The sequence below is a fragment of the Gigantopelta aegis genome, chromosome 10, assembly GCF_016097555.1.
Source record: "Gigantopelta aegis isolate Gae_Host chromosome 10, Gae_host_genome, whole genome shotgun sequence".
Taxonomy (NCBI): Eukaryota; Metazoa; Mollusca; class Gastropoda; order Neomphalida; family Peltospiridae; genus Gigantopelta; species Gigantopelta aegis.
In genome coordinates this window covers 83,781,519-83,801,778 of record NC_054708.1, presented here as the reverse complement: position 1 = coordinate 83,801,778, position 20,260 = coordinate 83,781,519, and the positions used below count along the sequence as shown (strand labels likewise).

General features: G+C 35.6%; 1 long non-coding RNA gene across 1 annotated transcript; it reads right to left on the bottom strand.

Moving 5' to 3' along the window:
- Positions 1-7,596: 7,596 nt before the first annotated feature.
- On the bottom strand, positions 7,597-8,651 carry LOC121384013. Its single transcript, XR_005959328.1, has 2 exons — positions 8,506-8,651; positions 7,597-8,098 (listed from the first exon to the last, which is right to left on the bottom strand). It is a non-coding gene; the product is annotated as an uncharacterized LOC121384013 (long non-coding RNA).
- Between the last annotated feature and the right edge of the window lie 11,609 nt (positions 8,652-20,260).

Below are 20,260 nucleotides of genomic sequence, written 5' to 3'. Positions count from 1 at the left end.
TCAATGCAGTACATCTGAGGAAACGTGGTGCTACTGTGATCAAGTTGAATCTGGGTTCATGATCTGCTGTGACAACGAAAATTGTGACATTTAGTGGTTTCATTATCTGTGTATTGGAATGGAGAAAACGCCCAGGGGGAAATGGTTTTGCAGAGAATGTCGGAAATTGCCTCAATTTGTTACAAAAAATTCACTAAGACAAAAGAATCCGAATATGCAAATATAACAAATATACCTTACACATTTTGTTCACTTGTACCATATCCCAACTAGTGCTGTATTGTCCAGTCTGGTTAAAGTACATATATAAAAGAGCACTAGCTGCCACTCAACAACAAGGCTCGAAATGCATTGTGTGATATAAGAAGCAAATATTAGAAAATTTAAATTTACTTTTACTTTTCAGTACATGATGTACTGCCGGTCAGCATATTGTGTATTTTGAGTGGTTATTGCATATTGCTCCATGTCAATTTCGAACCCTGTTTCAGTGAAAACGTCATGGAACATTCGACAGTAAATTTGTTTTGTTTTGAGATATTTTATTGATCAAAAAAGAATCAAAAGGATTGCACAACAGGCAGAGCCTATATAAGTGCTCTCCTAAACAAGATGGACATTGGACAATATTCATAATCATATATATCTAAAGCATAATAACAATGTCTAATGGCATAAAATATGTACAATAGTAAATATGACTTATTTATCAGATTACATATATTTTACAAATAAATGTTATAAATTACTACAGACATGTACATAGTTTTTCACAAATATTGTACGTCGGTCACTTGTAATGTTATAGTCTATGTCTGTTCATATACTCAGTTAAAATCTACAACTGATGGACACAAGTTTACAAGAGCACAGCATATGTGAACCATTTTGTCTAACTGGGCAACTCTTTCTCCTTCTTTAGTGATCAAAAATTCAATTGGAAGTGTAGCACTAAGAATGGTGTATTTTTGGCGAACCATTCCAATTACACCTTCCACATGTATTCGATTACTGGCCAGTTTCCGGGTACTTTCAACATCTAGTGGCAGAAAGGAACAGTTTTCAGTGATATATTTATCGCTTACACGACCTCCTCATCCTAATGATATGAATGATATGGACCCTTGTGGGGTGATGCCAATTAAATATTTTGCAGTGTTATGATGTTTATAGCTCGACCAGGTTTGGGCTCTTGCTAGTACATTTGAAGGTCTATCAATAAAAATTTCAAAACAGTCTATAATGATTGCTACCTTAGTACCAAACTTTTTACGAAATTGCATTGGCATTGTTTTAATTAATTCATCACGTTCTGGCCAAGAAACAAGGGGCTTTATTTTTATGTACATCACAGAAATTGTTTCTGCAAAGTATCTAGCAACTGTGCTTTGTGACACATTAAACTGATAGGCCAATAACTGTAAAGACAAATTCAATCGTAAACGCATTAAACACAAGATCAAAATCTGAAATTTATCCAAAGACTGCTTCATTGGCAAACATGATTCCAAGAAATGGAAAATGGAAATTAACAGTGTAAATTTCGGCAGGCCTGTAAAGTACTTGACTTTTTCATCATCTCCTTCGAATTCAAATACCTTGAACTGTGATGATGCACTACAGATTTGTCGACTTAATGTTACATTTTCAGTCCTAAGTGACTGTAATTCTTCATGCATGGCTGAAAAGAGTGGCTGGTCAATATCGGTCTGAATAGCAGTACCTGTTTCAGCATCCGAAACACAATCTGAATCATCATGTGCATCTGTTTCAAACATTGTGTTTAGTTCTAGCAAAGTGTTAGCTGCATCACATTTCTCTGCTCTGTCAACTTTTCTCTGGTACCGTTTGTTAGCAGCAGGTGACTTTGAATCTGGTTTTTCCTTTGCTGCTTTCGACATATCAACTGTTGGTATCCAGTCTGGACTGTTTTTTTGGTACAAGTCAGCCTTTTTTTCTGAAAATATATTATGTTATTAATACATACACAAAAAATTGAGATTAAACAAGCCTTTTTCAATAATTAATTCTAAAACTGCCTTTATAACACTTCAAAAGTGTATTATTAATTAATAAAATTTGCCATTAATTTATTGGAGCAAGCACATTAATTACATTTATTTTTATTTCAATTAATCTTTTTTTTTCATCTTTAATCAACCAAAAAATGTGCACTGAAAATGGTGAAACTTCCCCAAAAGTGTTTTAGTCTTACCTTGCCATGGCAGTTTTTTTTTTTTAGAAAACACTAAATAACTAATTTATCCTCCATTTTATATGATGGTGTTGGTGTTTTCATATGTATATAAAGAAAAGTAATATTAAATGTAAAATTTGCAATTTGTTGGGTCTGTCCTGGTGAACACTAGTATACATGTGCAAATTCTTGAGTTCATAACATAATTAAAAGTTGATCGGTTGGTATAAACTGATTCCCAACACTAATTTTAGGATATGTAGAGTATGGCACAAAAAAATAATAAAAACTAAGAGTGGCCAGGTTAAAAAAGAAAATTTATTTGCCCTGATGAGCAGGGGATGTTAAAGGGACATTCCTGAGTTTGCTGCATTGTAATAAAATATTTATATGATTAATTCTGGTGTCTTAATATTTGTAAGAAGACCAAACTGGATTTTGTCTTCAAATAATTTCGTAGGTCTACGAAAAAACTACATTTTAGGAAATAAGATGAAATTTAACCTAGTACAAATATTAGAACGACCAGAAATATGTTTAATATATATCCACTAATATTTTATGCAGAAAAATATATTTGATATGTAATTACAATCGTTAAAAAGTCTGTTAGTCAATAACATCTTAAAACGTGCAGCAAACTCAGGAATGTCCAAGATAGGCCGTAACAAGTTAAATATGTATATGAACTTGTGCATTGTTTTTTATATAATTGTTTTGTTTGTTTTTTTAACTTCAAAATACATTATCTAATATGCTGAAAGGTGTGTGTGTGTGTGTGTGTGTGTGTGTGTGTGTGTGTGTGTGTTTTTCCATTTCCAATGCTACTGTTTTAATGTGCTTTGTGTAGGCCTACATGCAGCTTTGTTCATATTATGTATGTGTATGTATATCATTTATATGCATTGGATTTTAATAAATAAATTGAAATCATTCCAAAAACAAGTGTTTATTATTCTGTTGTGCCCCAGTGCATGTAGTAGGGATTATGTACCTAGCCCAAAACAACTAGATGGTGTGGGTTCAAATAATAATTTAAAAAGGACTAACCCCCAAGTACAGCTCTAACTGACAAGAAGATATTTCTTAACTTGCGAATGACTAGGACTTTTTTCTGGGTTTAATTTTTAAAAAGAAAATAATAAATGTACGGTTAGGTTCCTTCTTTGAGTCTTTATTATATTATATATATCAATTATATAATGGGGTAGGGACCAGGTGGTATATTTCCCAAAATTAAACAAGTATTGCATATACTTACTATTTATAAAATGTTCTGAACAAATGCGAACATTTAATAAATTTTTGCCGTCCATGTTCTGGTTCAACTTTGAAAGCCACAATCGTCGTCGGTCAGAGCTGAGATTTTCACATTCTTTCCCTTGGTTTCTAATAACAGCTGGTAGTCTGTAGTAATGTTTCTTATTTTCTTTGTCTCTTTGTGATCGATTGTGACATCCCTCAACATTACAATAGTTCCCTTTCACCTTAGGCATTGTATCGCTGTTCGTATAACACGCTTCGACTATTGAAAACAAAGAACCGTTGTCTCCAAAATGGCGGACAGCCTATCTGTGACGTCACGTGCAACCACTCTATAGGGAGGTTCGCCGAAGCAGGAAATGACGCAGTACGGCACATGCGCGTAAAACTGGTTGGCAAGAACCATGTCTTTCATTACAGCAAATAGTAGTCGGTTCACAAAGGAATTAGTTATGAATGGCCCCCTATCACCGTATGCGAGTTCCTTGGGCAACGAAGCGAAACAACGGTATTACAAGAAGCTGCTTTATAATGGCGAAACGAAAACGTTGCCAGATCCATACATTTTAACTGAAAAATGGAGCACGAATCCCAGCAACTGGCCAGATTTGACTTTTGGTGATATTTACCTGTATTTAATCGACACGCCGTCCATTTACAACAAAGATTCCATGAAAGCCTACAAATCGTTGGAGGCATACAAGTTAGTATTAACGTAAATATTTAATATGTCCGTTTATTAATTTGATTTTAATGATTTTTATAATTTCATTTCCATAATGTCTATTTTAAGTACTTGGTTACACAAATTATAGTAGATTTTATGCATCATTGTTAAAGAAACATAAATTCCCCCCCCCCCCCCCCCCCCCCCCCCCCCCCCCCCACACACACACACATTGTACTAACCTATGACTAAATCTAGCGAAGTATGTCGATCTCGCCCCGTGTCGATCTCGCCCTGGCGAAGTCGCCCCGGGTGAGTTCGCCAGGACTTATTTTCATCGTTAGGCGAAGTTGTCATACATATTAGACTTGCTAGAAGACATATATTACAACATATATTATAGTATATATCTACTGTCATTATCAGCATGTTTTTGTGCCAAAACTACAGGGTTATACCACTTATACTACTATTTTTGTGTTGGGACACGCTGTGGCGAGATCGCCATATTTACTTCCGTGTTGCATGTCTGTTTAGCGAAGTCGCCAGTACATTATAACTCAACAATATTCAAGTTACAAGCAGTTTTATGTTTACTTCATTAAGTAAATACATGTGCAGTAGTCATGTTTTGATTTTCTTGTTGTAAAATGTAATACATTGGTAGTTTACATTTCTGACGATTTCACTTGCAAGCCGGGGCGAGATCGATAAATGCCCATTCATGGCAATGAAAGCAAAGGTGACTCCTTCACAGAGAGCGAGAGACAAGCCCCATGAGCCATGGGTTTACTTGGAGAAAAACAGTGGCACAGTTTACTGTGCACATTGTACCTGTATGGCCGGGTATGATCTTTGTTGTCTAAATACCATAGAAATCATATACATTTATTGTCAACATTGTTTTATGGTATTTTTTTAAATTATAGTAAACGTTCATTTATTCTTTTGTTAAACTTTCATTCCTAAATGGATAAAATAAGTGTCTTGCTTTTTTTAAAATAAATATCATTTGTATCTTTCCTCTTTGAAAATTTTGTTCCAATTAAACTAATATAATAATAGGTATACATTTTTATGTAGCATATACATATATCGAAAGTGTTATTAGTATGCGAACAAACAAGGTTTTACATATATTTTCTTATTGTATTTTAGCTTAGGTGAAGTGTGCAGCCATGTTGGAGCACTCTTGTTTAAGATTGAGATGGGTATCAAGATGGGTATGACTCAAACCAGCTCAGTGGAATAGTACTTTCCGAAAAGAGGTAATTTGAGCAGAAACTTTCAGGGTTGGATATTTTATATTTGACTGATTGCCCGAGGGCTGCAGTGTATCTGAAATGTTATATCCTAGCAACCTGTTATGCTAATCTAAATTTTAAAGATATTCAAATTCATAGAGCACTCTTTTACCGTGAACTATAGCATATGATAGCCCACTGGGCTTACAACCTTTACATTAGTGTTTGCTGGGTCATATATCTGGTAGGCCCCAGGCATTTTACAAACTATGTTGTTAAGGTATATTGTAGTATTTGGTTAAAATATAGTATTGTTTGTTTTCTTTGATATTGGATTTACAATGTATTCCTCATGTCTTTGTGGGTCATTTATTTTCAGGTAATTCCGACAACAATCACCGACATATTTCACGACATTAAAGGCAAGAGGACAAAGGAGATCCAGACAGTTCAAGCAAGTGGATCTGCAGCTTTACCACCTTCCGAAGATCTACACAAGTTGTTTTCCCTAGTCCCAAATGCTTCTTTTTTCACATCAGTCTCCATACCCGGTCTAACAGATAAAAATCCCCCTATTGATCAGAATCTCCAAACTGCTAAATACCCTAAATTGCTAACAAGTTTCAGTGAACCAACTTCAGAAAACAATACCTTTGATTCCTACATGATTACTAAGCAGCAAACTATCAATCTGGAAATGGCAACCAAAAATCAAGCTATCAGTCCCCTTTGGTTTCAGCATAGAAAAGGCAGGGTTACTGCATCTAAAGCACATGATATTTTGACCCGTAGAGAGAGAACATCCCCAGATAATCTCCTAAAACGTATTGTCGGTTATTCAACCTATGATTTATCCAAAAAAGAGGCGGTGAAGTGGGGAATTGACCACGAGGAAGAATGTAGAATAGACTATATTAAACACCAGACTGGGTCACATGTCAATTTTCATTGTAATGCATCAGGCTTTATTATTAACACTGATCACCCATTTCTTGGAGCTAGTCCCGACGGCATGATCAATTGTCAATGTTGCGGTAAAGGTACGTTGGAAATTAAATGTCCTTTCAAACACAGGGACAAGACTGTGCAGGATGCAGCAACAACCGATAAGGACTTTTGTCTAGACACCTCGCTGTACCTTAAAAGAAACCATAGGTTTTACAGTCAAGTGCAGCTTCAGATGTATATTGCTGAATGCCAGTATTGTGACTGTTGTTTTCCTTAAGTGTAAACCAGCTCCAAGTATGGTCATCGTAAGATTATCCATTGATGTAGACTTTTGTCAAAGCATGATTACAAAATGTGAGCAATTTGTAAAGAATTTCATAATAAATGAATTGGTTACTTGCGAACTTGAAAACCGGACTGTATCTACATCAAGCATTAAGCAAGTTGACAATGGTGATCAGACATGGTGGTGTATCTGTTCCGAACTGGAATATGGTAGGATGATTAAATGTGACAATGACGACTGTCCCTACCAGTGGTTCCACTACAAGTGTGTGAACATTCACAGAAAGCCTAGGGGAAAGTGGTTTTGTGCCAGCTGTGACTAAATCATAACAATAGCAAATGAAATATGCCAAACTATTTATTTAATTTATATTTTAAAAAATGCAATATATTCTTTTTCTGTTTAAGTTACATTTATTTAGTCTCATTTCATGCAACTAAAAAGGAGAATTACAATATGTACCATTTGAAAGCATAATACAGGTAAAAACCTAAGAAAGAAGTTTTGGTTATAAATTACATAATGCTGAACAGATTGTGACTATGCTGTCTGCATGTGGAACCATGCATAAACTCGTGTTGCTACTCAAAATATTAGTTTTTCAGTCTTTCAATGGCTCGTTCCACATGTATCCGCACATTTGCTATTTTTCTGGTCTGCTCAACCTCTCTGGCACTAAGTTGTGATTTTCCCCTAGTGAAGGCTGGTATTACTAGTGTTGCATTACGGTTTGCTAAATCTTCTGCTATCAGAAATCCTCTGTCTGCTAAAACTTGATCCCCATATTCCAATTTATCCAAATAACCACTTCTCTGAGTAATAACTTTATCCAATGTCCTACCCCCAAAAGCCCGTGATACATAAGAAATTGCCCCCGTTGGTGTTATAGACACAAGAAATTTAATGGTGTTGTTATGTTTATAATTTGACCATGTTTGAGCCCTAGCTGTAAGTTGATCGGGTCTCTGAATAAAAACTTCAAAACAAGCAATGATGCTCACACATTTTGGGTAGGTTATTTTAATAACATTAGGCATGTTTCTTATCAGACTGTCTTTATCAGGCCACTGAAGCAGAAATGAAAGTTTTTCTGCTAATTTTGGCAGTCCCTGGTTAAGAATGTCGGATATTGTGGTCACAGACACACTGATCCTATACGCCAAGTCCTGGTGCTGGAGATTCAACCTAAGTTTCATTATTATACACATAATTACACATGTTGGGCTTAGAACTTTGCACGCTGGAAGTGCCAGGGAGCAAAATGACAGCAGCCATACAAATAGAGCTTTTGACTGTAGACCTGTATAAAACTGAATTCTTTGATCACTGGATGTCATCTGCTCCTCAAAACTCAGTCGACTTTCATTCTGTTTTAAAATCGCATTCTCTGTTTTGAAGTCTCCCTAATTCTTCATATAGCTGCTGGTTTTCTATTCGCAGGGCAGCAATTTTTTTAATACAGCCACTGTGTGTGTCGACATGTGGCTGCAATTCTGAAAAAAGAAATGTATGTTAAGGAATTGATAAAAGTAATACTTCAGTATTATGCAAATCCTAAAATGCACCTCAAAATACCTATTATACATTGTATATTATTCTACATTTTCACCATTTTGTTAATAAATGAACTATATACATGTTACTTACTCACAAATGTATTATCATTTTACTAAGTGTTAATTTGAAGTGTCCATAATAATTTACCAGACTAATACAAACGCCTCTGAGGGTTAGTTATTGCAACTTTTACATATTATCACGATGTACATACATGTGTATAATTAAGATTTTTGATTCACATTATACCTGATTTGTATGTATTTGTACGATACATTAATATTTCGAAAAGATTATGTCCAAAATATAAAACATGTACATATGCAAATAAATGATTGTGTACCTTCAGCTTGTGTCTCAAATATATTTTCTGTGTTTGACAAATCCAGTAATGCAGAAGCTGCTTGTTTCTTGCCTTTCTCGGATTCTCTGCCCTCCAATCGACAGTGTCTAGCATGGCGCAGATCCCCACTTGGTTTAGTGTCATTGTAGCCCATGTTCACATAGGGAATGTAGTTAGGGTTATTCTTGTCATTGCTCTTCTCTCCTGGAATGATAATTATTTTTAAATGATCTGTTTTTACTGGAAGTTTGGGAAGTAAAAAAAAAAAAATAATAATAAAACGAAAACTAATGAGATGTTTCTTGAAAACTAATCTCAGATCATATTTTTAATTAATGTGTTAAGTTGGGAACAGTTGTGGGGGGTTTTATTTATTAAAAATAAAATAAAACAATTCAAGAAGGGTTGGGAGGGTACTGGCGGTGATATTAACTTGCACCTATATTTCCTTAACATGCTCATTGTTCATGTTATAAATTGAAAGATTGCTACATTTATCCAAAGCAAGCAAGTAGGCAATTAATTTACCTGTTATGAAGTGACGATAACAAACGCGATCGTAATCTGTAGGTTCCCATTGTTGACGTCCGACGATAGACACGCGCTTTATGGCTGTAATCCAAAGCTTTCTTCGGGGTTCTGGTTTCTTTGGGATGCGAAAAAAGCTCCTTGGGTTGTCCTTGTTGAATCTGCTTGTGCAATCGATCACACAACAAGATACAACCATTTTGCTTTCAACGAGATTACCAGATAAAATAATAACAAAGGAATCAGTCGGCCATGCGGAAGTACCGTCTTGCCAACCAGTCCAGTCACGTGATTTTTCGTGACGTCACGGCGAACATCCCTTATGGGAGAAGCCATGTGTTTAGGGAAGTGACGTCACGTATCAGCATGCGCGCGCATCTGGTAGGCAGAAGTCGATCATAATGACCATTAGTAACAAAGTGAACTAGCGACAATGGCCAAAACATGTGCTTAAATTACTGCTTGTAGCACGGGAACGCTATTCTACATAGCTCCTGTATGGAGGAGATACATGTACTCTTTTCACCCATAAAATTTGACGATTGACCGAGTTCAAAACTTCCTTTTTTTTTCTTCTTTTTTTTCACATGAATAAATATTTTTAGTCCATATAATTTTAAAGCGTCTGGTCCATATTTCAAGTAAAGCATTACAAACGAGTGCGTGCACACACAAATAAAAATAATAAAATAAAACAAGTCGGCCTATATTTATTTAAAACTGTTTAAAAGAAATAATTGGCCTACACTTTGTTAAAGGAAATTATTTCTTTAAACAATTTTAAATACCCCTGGGCAGGACATAGTTTAATACGCAGTCGGTCTATGATTGATTCCCGTTGGTGGTCCTATGGGGCTATTTCTCGTTCCAGCCAGTGCTCCACAACAGGTGTAACAAAGGCTATGCTATTTATTATTCTGTCTGTGGGCTGCTGCATATAAAAGATCCCTTGCTGCTAATAGGAAAGCAGCAGGTTTCCTCCCTAATAGTATCTGTGTGATCCCTAAACATGTCCGACTCCATATATCCGTAATTAAAATGACTTGAGTGCATCGTTAAATAAAAGATTCCTTCCTTTCAAATCCCAAACTGTGTCAGTTACCTTTAATAAGAGGCAGTTTCAAAAGGCTTTCACTTTCAACCTGATTAATAAAAAACCCAGTTAAAACAACTAACTACTGTAAATTGTAACAATAAAATGTTTTTATGTTTTAATTTAAAACACAAATTAACACAATGCAAATATCATTTGATCATTGGTTTATAATGATAATTTTTTTTAATATAAATATGCCTTGTCTATTGTTTCTCGATATAATTTTATTGATTTTGTAAATTCTGTTTTTATTAGAAAATAGAGATTGTGGTAAAACAAGATTAAGTCCAAGTGTTATCAATGTCATCATCACATACTGAATAGCCCCAATAATGTTGCATAGTTTGGAAAGTCAGTGAAAAAAGTTCTGGTATCCATCTTGTGCACAGAAACATGAGATACCGTAGAAAAGAAACGCCAAATCTGATACCAGTGTTCTCCTTGGCATCCCTTAATTCACCCTAAAAGGCCCTTAATTCATCCTGAAAGGCCCTTATTTCATCCAAGAGCTGCCGGTTCTCTTTTTGTCCATAAACAGGGATCATTGATATCTAGAAAAAATATCAAAATTGTTAATTTTCTATGATATAAGTATGAAAGTTTTATATTGTGTACATATTAGTATTAGTAACTATAGCATGATTTGACTCTCTCTCTCTCTCTCTCTCTCTCTCTCTCTCTCTCTCTCTCTCTCTCTCTCTCTCTCTCTCTCTCTCTCTCTCTCTCTCTCTCACACACACACACACAGCTCCTTGTTATTTAATTAAACATATAAATACTCCAGCCACCTACATATTTTATTGCATGATACAATATAAAATACACTCAGATTTTTTTGTACCCACTATAATGGATCTGTCAATACAAAGTTACATAAAACGTTTGTAGATTGACTGGGTACGGTCAACAGGGCATCTTCGTTTCCATGTCAGTTTGGTGGTGGTGGTTGTTTTGGGTTTTTTCATTTTAATTTTATTATCTTTTCAATTTTTCATTTCAATAAAATACTCTACGTGTACTAGTATTACGAATGAAGTAAGGACTTTCCTTTGGCACTGTCACTAACCCTAACCCTAACTCTTATTTATTATAAGTTTTTACTATTTATAATGTTCTTTATACGTGACAGTGCCAAAGGAAAGTCCTACCCGAATGAATAACATACAACAAACCTTGTATAAAATGACGATCTCCGTTGTGGGATAGCCAAAGTTGATTGTTGTCAGCTTACTGTTCGACGTTTCGCTTCCAGTAATAGGTGAAAATAATTCCACAATCCTTCCTACAGTGATTTGTGCGGCTAACAACAACGTATGAATTTACCATGACAAAATACCATTCATCAAAACTAGTCTACATTGATTTAACATGAAAAAAACATTCGATTGTTCATTACTACTAATGTCAACAGTGGTTCTTGCCTACCAGAGCTCACGCAGTACCACGTGATCACAACATGTGACGTCACCGTGGCTTCTCCAATTGTAAACAAAAACGAAGGACTGAAAGGACATATATATACAAGTTAAAACAAGACGAAATCTTCTTAACATAATTAGACGAACTTGGACACTTAGACGACTACGCAGAATTAATTAACGTACAAAATAAAATTAAAAACTACGAACAAATACAATTACAAGGGGCAAGAATTAGGGCCAAAGTGGACGAAATTGAACAAGGTGAACGATGCACGGCTTATTTTGTAAATCTCGAAAAACAAAAAGCTAACAATAAACATATGAATTCTTTAATAACCGAAGATGGAAACTTAATTGAAAATCAAAATGAAATTTTAAATGAAACAACTAAATTTTATAAAAAAACTTTACACATCAGAAAGGACAGACGTTTCGGCACAAAATTATTTATTAAACAAAATGACAAAGACATTAAATGACGAAGACAGAGACGCGTGTGAAGGGGAAATAACTCTTGACGAAGTATCATCAGCTGTTAAATCTTTTGCCAATGATAAGTCACCAGGCTGTGATGGCTTGACTGCAGAATTCTACCTGAACTTTTTTGGTCTAATTGGTAGCGATCTGGTAGAAGTAATTAACGATGCGTTTGATAAGGAAAAATTAACTTTTACCATGCGCCGTGGTGTTATTGTTTTAATTTGGAAAGGCAATGAAAAACAACTTTTAAAAAACTGGCGACCAATCTCTTTATTAAATTGTGATTACAAAATTATTACAAAAGTTTTGGCAAGTAGAATCAGAGATTTTCTACCAAAAATAATACACCCAAATCAGAAATACTCAGTAAAAGGCAGACCAATTCATGACGGTGCGTCATTGATAAGAGACTTAATAGAATATGTAAATCGTAATTTTATCCTTAGATCAAACAAAAGCATATGATAGGGTGGAATGGGATTTTTTGTATAAAGTTCTACAAAAATTTAATTTTGGGCCAAACTTTATTAAAATGATTAAAACTTGTTACACGGATATTCAATCCGCTGTTAAAGTAAATGGGTATGTTTCAAACTATTTCAATCTCTCTAGGGGAATTAGACAGGGTTGCCCGATCAGCACAGTATTATATATCTTAGTAGCAGAAACTTTGGCAGAGGCTGTTCGGGAAGATTCCGAAATTAATGGGATAACTTTACCAGATGGCTTCGTTAGTAAGTGGGTAAGGTATTCAGACGACGGTAACGCGACCTTATCAGACTTAGACTCAGTAAAACAATTATTTAATATCCTAAATATTTATGAACGTGCATCAGGTGCTAAAGTCAATCTTCAGAAAACTAACGGTTTCCTGATGGGAAAACTTAGGTACGAGAAAGATACGCCTCTTGATATAAGATGGACAAACGATAAAATTAAAATTTTAGGTTTTTATTTCGGAAATGTTGATATCTCAGCTGATAACTGGGAACCCAAAATTCAAAAAATCAAAACAATGTACCAACAATTTTTTTTTTTTTTTTTTTTTTTAATTTCAGGCACTACCGGTCATTTCGCCGGTTGCCCCATTTATTTAAGAAAGACCTCCCTATTTACATATGACCAGGTTCTCCTTGAATGTTACGATATCTATATACAGTCAAGTGTTTGTGCTTGTTTCATGTAACATTTATACAATGCATGCTTATGTTTTTGTTATCATTTAATATTTAGTGTGTGTCGTTTTTTAAAAAGATTATTAAAGAAATGCTAACCTGGTCTGTGGGCCTGGTCTCCAAAGCTACAAGCCGGGAGAGCCAGGCCTGGTTTTCTACATTTTGTGCATTTTTTAAACAAAATAATTCTTATAGTTGATATGTAATATCGAAGGCGTCATTGCACGAGGCAACGACCCCTTCGAAACACCAGTATTTTAGGAATTTTTCCCTTCTGTTTGGCCGCTCTAAGGCGGCAAAATATTCAATTTCAACCCTCGAATAAACTAAATGTTTAAAAAGTGCCATTTCATTGCATGGCTTATTTCCCTCTAATAATTTTCGTGTAGTCCAAATTATTCTTATGACTTTACTCCAGAGAAAGATCCCTAAGTTCGATGCATTGTTGCCAGCTTTGTATTTAAACCCAAAAATCATCCTGTATGGGTTTAACTTGAATTTAGTACCAAAGAGTTTTTGAAAGATAGGTTCAATACGTTTAATAAATGATTGAGTTTTGCTGCAGTGAAAAAAGGCATGCAAGACTGAGTCCACCCCATCGCACACTAGGCACTGTGGGGTGGGCTCAATCTTCCAGTCATAGAGATGTTTTCTAACTGCAACAACATGTCTAATCATTTTATAAATTAAGTCATAATCAGTAATCTCAATTAACCCAGAATTTAGTTTGCCACACATTTTTCCAATTTATGTTAATAAAGATATTTCCCCATCTGGTCTTAAACGATGCATCTTTGTAAGTTCTTAGTAACAAAAGTGTATATATGTCTTTAGTCGTCGCTACTGTCACGTCTTTTTTCGTATCACCAACGTTGATACAAAAGATGGCGTCTAAGTCACCATCATAGGGATCATCATATTTTAACGTCCTTAATAACGGTCGGGGAAAGTTGTCCTGTAAGTCTTTAATTTGGCGGTGAAAGGCCGCGCTGGTTGAACACCCAGCAAAGTCCAAAAAAACGTTCGTTCCCATGTCCCAAATGTCTCTGACTAAATTTAGTCTTTCTCTACGTAAGTGTTCATGTTGTGTATTGCTTATAGTCAAATTGTCATGGAGAGGTTCATACAAAATTTGTTGATAGCTCTCCGTGTCCCTCGTAATGTCAAGTTCATCCCAAATTAATAATATTTCTTTGTAGAAGTTCGGCATTAGTTTAAAATTTTGTTTTTTGTTTGCAATTTTACATTTTAAACTATGTCTGTCAATATTTAGATCTTTATAGGTGCCTAAAAAGTAATCTACTAAGGATTTCCAGTTCCCTTCCCCTTCTAAACTCAAAAATCTACTTATGAATTTAATACGTTGTGCTTTGATCTTAAGCCGAACATTTACAACCCCTAATCCCCCTAACTCCTTAGGCAGTTGAATTTGCTCCTTCGATACAAAATGTTTTTTATAACTCCATATAAAATCAAGAATTATAGTATCAATTTGTTTGGCATATTTTTCCGGAAGTTCTATAACATTAGATAAATACCAAATGCCGCTCGTGGCTAAAGAATTTACTGCCACTACTTTACCATGTAGAGTTAATTTTCGATTGCTCCATATGTTTAGTATAATTTTCATTTTTTGAATATTTGGTTCCCAATTATCTGCCGAGACATCAATGTTGCCAAAAGTGAAGCCTAATATTTTAATTTTATCGTTAGACCATCTTATGTCAAGAGGAGTGTCTTTCTCATACCTAAGTTTTCCCATTAGGAAACCATTAGTTTTCTGATAATTGACTTTAGCTCCAGATGCACGTTCGTATATGTGTAGAATTTTAAAAAGTTGTTTTACAGAATCAAAGTCAGATAAAGTTGCGTTTCCGTCATCCGAGTAACCCACCCACTTACTGATGAAGCCATCTGGTAGGGCTATCCCATTAATTTTTTAATCTTCCCGCACAGCTTCGGCCAAAGTTTCCGCTACTAAAATATACAGAAATGTGCTGATTGGGCACCCCTGTCTAATTCCCCGTGATAAATTAAAGAATTTGGAAACAAACCCGTTAACTTTTACAGCGGATTGAATGTCAGTATAACATGTTTTAATCATTTTTATAAAATTGGGTCCAAAATTGAATTTTTGTAAAACTTTAAACAAAAAATCCCATTCTACCCTATCATATGCCTTAGTTTGGTCTAAAGAGAGTATTAACCCCGGTAAATTATTACGATTAACGTATTCTATTAAATCTCTTATCAATAAAGCTCCGTCATGGATTGACCTGCCTTTAACTGAACATTTTTGATTTGGATGAATAATTTTTGGTAGAATCTCTTTAATTCTGCTGGCCAAAACTTTTGTAATAATTTTATAATCACAGTTTAGTAGGGAGATCGGTCTCCAATTTTTTAAAAGTTGTTTATCATTCCCTTTCCAAATTAAAACAATTACTCCTCTTCTCATAGTGAATGCTAACTTTTCCTTATTAAGCGCGTCGTTTATAACTTCTACCAAATCTTTACCAATTATCCCAAAGAAATTCTGATAAAATTCAGCGGTCAAGCCATCACAGCCTGGTGATTTTTCATTGGCAAAAGATTTAATCGCGGATGATACTTCATCAAGAGTTATCTCCCCTTCACACTCGTTTCTGTCCTCGTTACTTAAAGTCCTTGTTATTTTATTTAATAAATAATTTTGTGACCCGACGTCCGTCTTTTCAGAGGTGTATAATGTTTCATAAAATTTGGTAGTTTCGTATAAAATTTTATCTTGTGTGTCAATTACTGTTCCGTCTTCTGTTTTTAAAGAATGCATGTGTTTTTTGTTAGCTTTTTGTTTTTCAAGATTTACAAAATAAGATGTACATCTTTCACCTTGTTCAATTTCATTAACTTTGGCCCTAATTCTTACCCCTTGTAATTGTAAATACTCATAATTTTTAATTTTGTTTTGTACATTTATTAATTTAGAATGATCGTCCAGCTGTCCGAGTTCGTCTAATTGTGTTAATAGTTTTTCATCTTGTTTTAAGTTGTAAATATAAGTCCGTTCTGTCATGCGTTTTTGTTTACAGTAATCAATAGTGAGCATTTTTATTTTATTTTTACCCAAGTCCCACCAAAACAGTAAATCATCGTAATTACCCTTTTTGGATTGCCACGATTGCCAAAATTCATTAATTAGATTTACATAGTTTTTATCTTTTAAAACACTATTGTTGAAAGCCCAAAGTCCGGGTCCTCTGTTAGTCTTGTCGAGCGTAAATTCAACCCAAACAAGCTTATGGTCAGAGTAGAAACACTGTGACACATCAGCTTCTTTCAGGCTAGCAATAAGCTGACCTGAGATTAAACAGCGATCGATACGTGAGTGTGTTGCGTGTGCTCTGTTGTAGTATGTGAAGGAGGCCTTATTAGGGTACAAATAACTGTGTGCGTCCTTTAGTGCGTGTATGTTTATTATTATATTTAATTCTTTTAACCCAACAGTGCCTCTTAACTCTTGTTTTTTGGAGCCTGTCCTGTCCAGCGCTACATTATCTACACAATTAAAGTCACCACACAGAATGCGGTCAGTCACGGTTCGTTTGTCATGTGTCGTGAAAAAGTAATTTACACAGTTTGCTATGAACTTTGCCCTATGGCATGGGTTGACTGGGCAGTACAAATTAACTATATTAATTATCTGGTTTTTAAGTTGACACAGTAAACTGATAACTCTCCCTTCTGTATCTTTACATGTCTTAATAACTTTAATTTCGAACCCTTCTCTAATTAAAATTGCTACTCCCCATTTTCGGCCTATATTACAAGAATTTAGAAAATATTCCCCTTTAAAATGTTTAAAAATTCCTTTAAAATTATCGTTATCGTTAAGGTGTGTTTCTTGTAAACATATTATATCAAAATTCTCTTTGTTAAACTGTTTAAAAATAAGGGACCGCTTTGTGTCGCTAGACACAAGGCCATTAACATTTAGTGTGCCAACTTTCATAGTGGGTGTGGGTGCAGACATGTATACGTGATGATAGACAATAATATATGCAAACAAAAGAACATATATACAACATAGAAATTAAACATGATAATACACACGGCCCCAGAACACACCGAGTTTTGGGTAGCCCTGGCCTATACAGGCGACAGGGTGTGAGGGTGGCCGGGGTCAACTCAAAGGTCACACAAAAGACACATGATAACACACTTGTCCCCAGATCACACCGAGTTAGTAGATAACCCTGGCCTAACAGGCGACAGGGTGTGGGGGTGGCCGGGGTCGTTTCGGTGGTCACAACGGAGAGAATAACACACGAGAACACACAAAACACTTGAGGAAACACAAAAACACACATTGTTACGGTATATAGCAGACACATAGAATTTTGGATTCACACGGAAAAACACAAAAACACAGAATAACACTGGGACAGGGCACATCACTACATTATTTGGCGTCACGAATATACACATAGCTGGAACACACGAGGGAACACAACGTATCGTAAGCGCGTTTTTGTTTTGATCGCTATAGCGATGAGAGTAGTCCGGGGGCATGCGTGGGTCGTAAACTTGTAAACTGGTTTTAATCGTTATCTGTCTCAAGTCCATGTCCGTTTCGTGTCGTTACCGTCTAAACAGGGGAAAGTCAAGAAAAGCTCCTAGCTTTTCATGACTTTATGCGGGTTCAGGCGGGTTGTAACCACAGGTAGGTGACTGTGTCTAGCTGACGACGTTGCTACTGGTGTGACCGTTGCCATTGTCTCCGTTGTCCTAGCTGCCGCCTCTGGTGTGGTGTCCGAAGACAGTTCTCGTTTCTTTTTTTCTTGTTTCTTCTTCTTCTTTCGCTCTTTCTTTTCTTCTACACTTTCTCCTTCCGCCTCTTCCCCCGAGGGGGTCGTCTGTCTTTCTTCTTCTTCCACTTCTTTCACATCTGTCTGATCTGTCTCCTTTTCTGTCTCTACTGTCTCTACTGTCTTCCTTTCCGTCTCTACCGTTTTCTTTTCTGTATCTAGTCTTCGCACTGCTTTGAGATCGCTTCACGACAATCCGACCATATCACACAAACAGCACAATGTTATACTTAGAGAAAGACTAAATTTAGTCAAAGACATCTGGGACATGGAAACGAACGACTTTTTGGACTTCGCTGGTTGCTCAACTAGCGCGGCATTTTATCGCCAATTAAAAGACCTACAAGACAACGTACTGCCGACCTTATTATGGACACTACGAAATGTGGACCCCTTTGATGGTGACTTAGACGCCATCTTTTGAATCAACGTAGGTGATACGAAAAAGGACGTGACAGTAGCGAAAACGAAGGACATATACGCAGTCTTGCTATTAAGAACTTACAAAGATGCATCATTTAAAACCAGGTGGGAAATAGCCTTTAATGAAACCATAAACTGGCAAAACATTTGGTAAACCTTAAACTCCGGCTTTATTGAAAATCCCGATTTTGACTTAATTTATAAAATGATTAGAAATGTAATTGCAGTTAGAAAACATCTATATGACTGGAAGATCGAGCCCACCCCGGAGTGCCTTGTGTGCGACGGAGTGGACTCAGTCTTGCATGCCTTTTTTCACTGCAAAAAAACCCAAACTTTTTATTAAACAAATTGAACCTATCTTTAAAAAACTTTTTGGCAATAAATTCCGTTTAAATCCATATGCCATGATTTTTGGCATTAAATACAAACTTGGTAATTATACATCGCAGCTAGGAATTTTTCTCTGGAGCAAACCAATAAGGGTAATATGGACAACTAGAAAACTATTAGAGGGAAATAAGCCATGTAATGAAATGGCACTTTTTAAACACTTGGTTTACTCAAGGGTGGAAACAGAATATTTTGCCGCCTTAGAGCGGCCAGACAGAAAAGAAAAATTCCTCAAACACTGGTGTTTCGAAGAGGTCATTGCTTCGTGCAATGACGCCTTCGACATTACTTATAAACTATGAGAAATAATGACTAATTGCACAAAAATTTAGAAAAACAGACTTGGACCCCCCGGCTTGTAGCTTTGGGGGCCAGGTTCGACAACCAGACTTATTTTCTTGTAAATAACTTTCAACGCAATAAACACGAAATAAATAGTAAAGAAACAAGAACACAAGCATGCACCAAATAAACTGTATTTATTATTAACAATATACAAGCACAAACACAATGATGTATATCAGTATCCTTTATTAGTCAATGAGAGTCTGGTATTTGTAAATAGGTAGGAAAGCTATTGAATAAATGGGGTACCCGGCATGTTCGGGATCTGCCTGAAATTTAAAAAAAAAAAAAAAAAAAAAAAAATGTGTGTGACGAAGTGGACTCAGTCTTGCATGCCTTTTTTCATTGTAAAAAAAACTAGACTATTCATTAAACAACTTCAACCAATATTCAAACAACTTTTAGGCAATAATTTCGTCTGAATCCATATGCTATGATTTTTGGCATCGAACATAAGCCTAGGGACTATGCATCGCATCTAGGAATCTTTCTGTGGAGTAAAGCAATAAGGGTAATTTGGACAACGCGTAAATTGCTAGAGGGAAATAAGCCATGTAATGAAATGGCACTATTTAAGCACTTAGTCTACTCAAGCGTCGAAACTGAGTATTTTGCCGCCTTAGAGCGGCCCAACAGAAAAGAAACATTCCTGAAACACTGGTGTCTCGGAGGGGTCATTGCCACGTGCAATGATGCCTTCGACATTACATATAAGTTATGATAAAGAATGGCAATGCACAAAATGTAGAAAACATAGACTTGGACCCCCCGGCTTGTAGCTTTGGGGGCCAGGTTCGACAACCAGACTTATTTTCTTGTAAATAACTTTCAATACAATAAACACTAAATATAGTAAAGAAACAAGAACACAAGCATGCACTAAATAAACTGTATTTATTATCAATATACAAGCACAAACACAACTATGTATATCATCATCCTTTATTAGTCAATGAGAGTCTGGTAATTGTATATAGGTAGGTTTTTGAAAATAAATGGAGCACCCGGCATGTTCGGGAGTGCTTGAAATTAAAAAAAAACAACCCC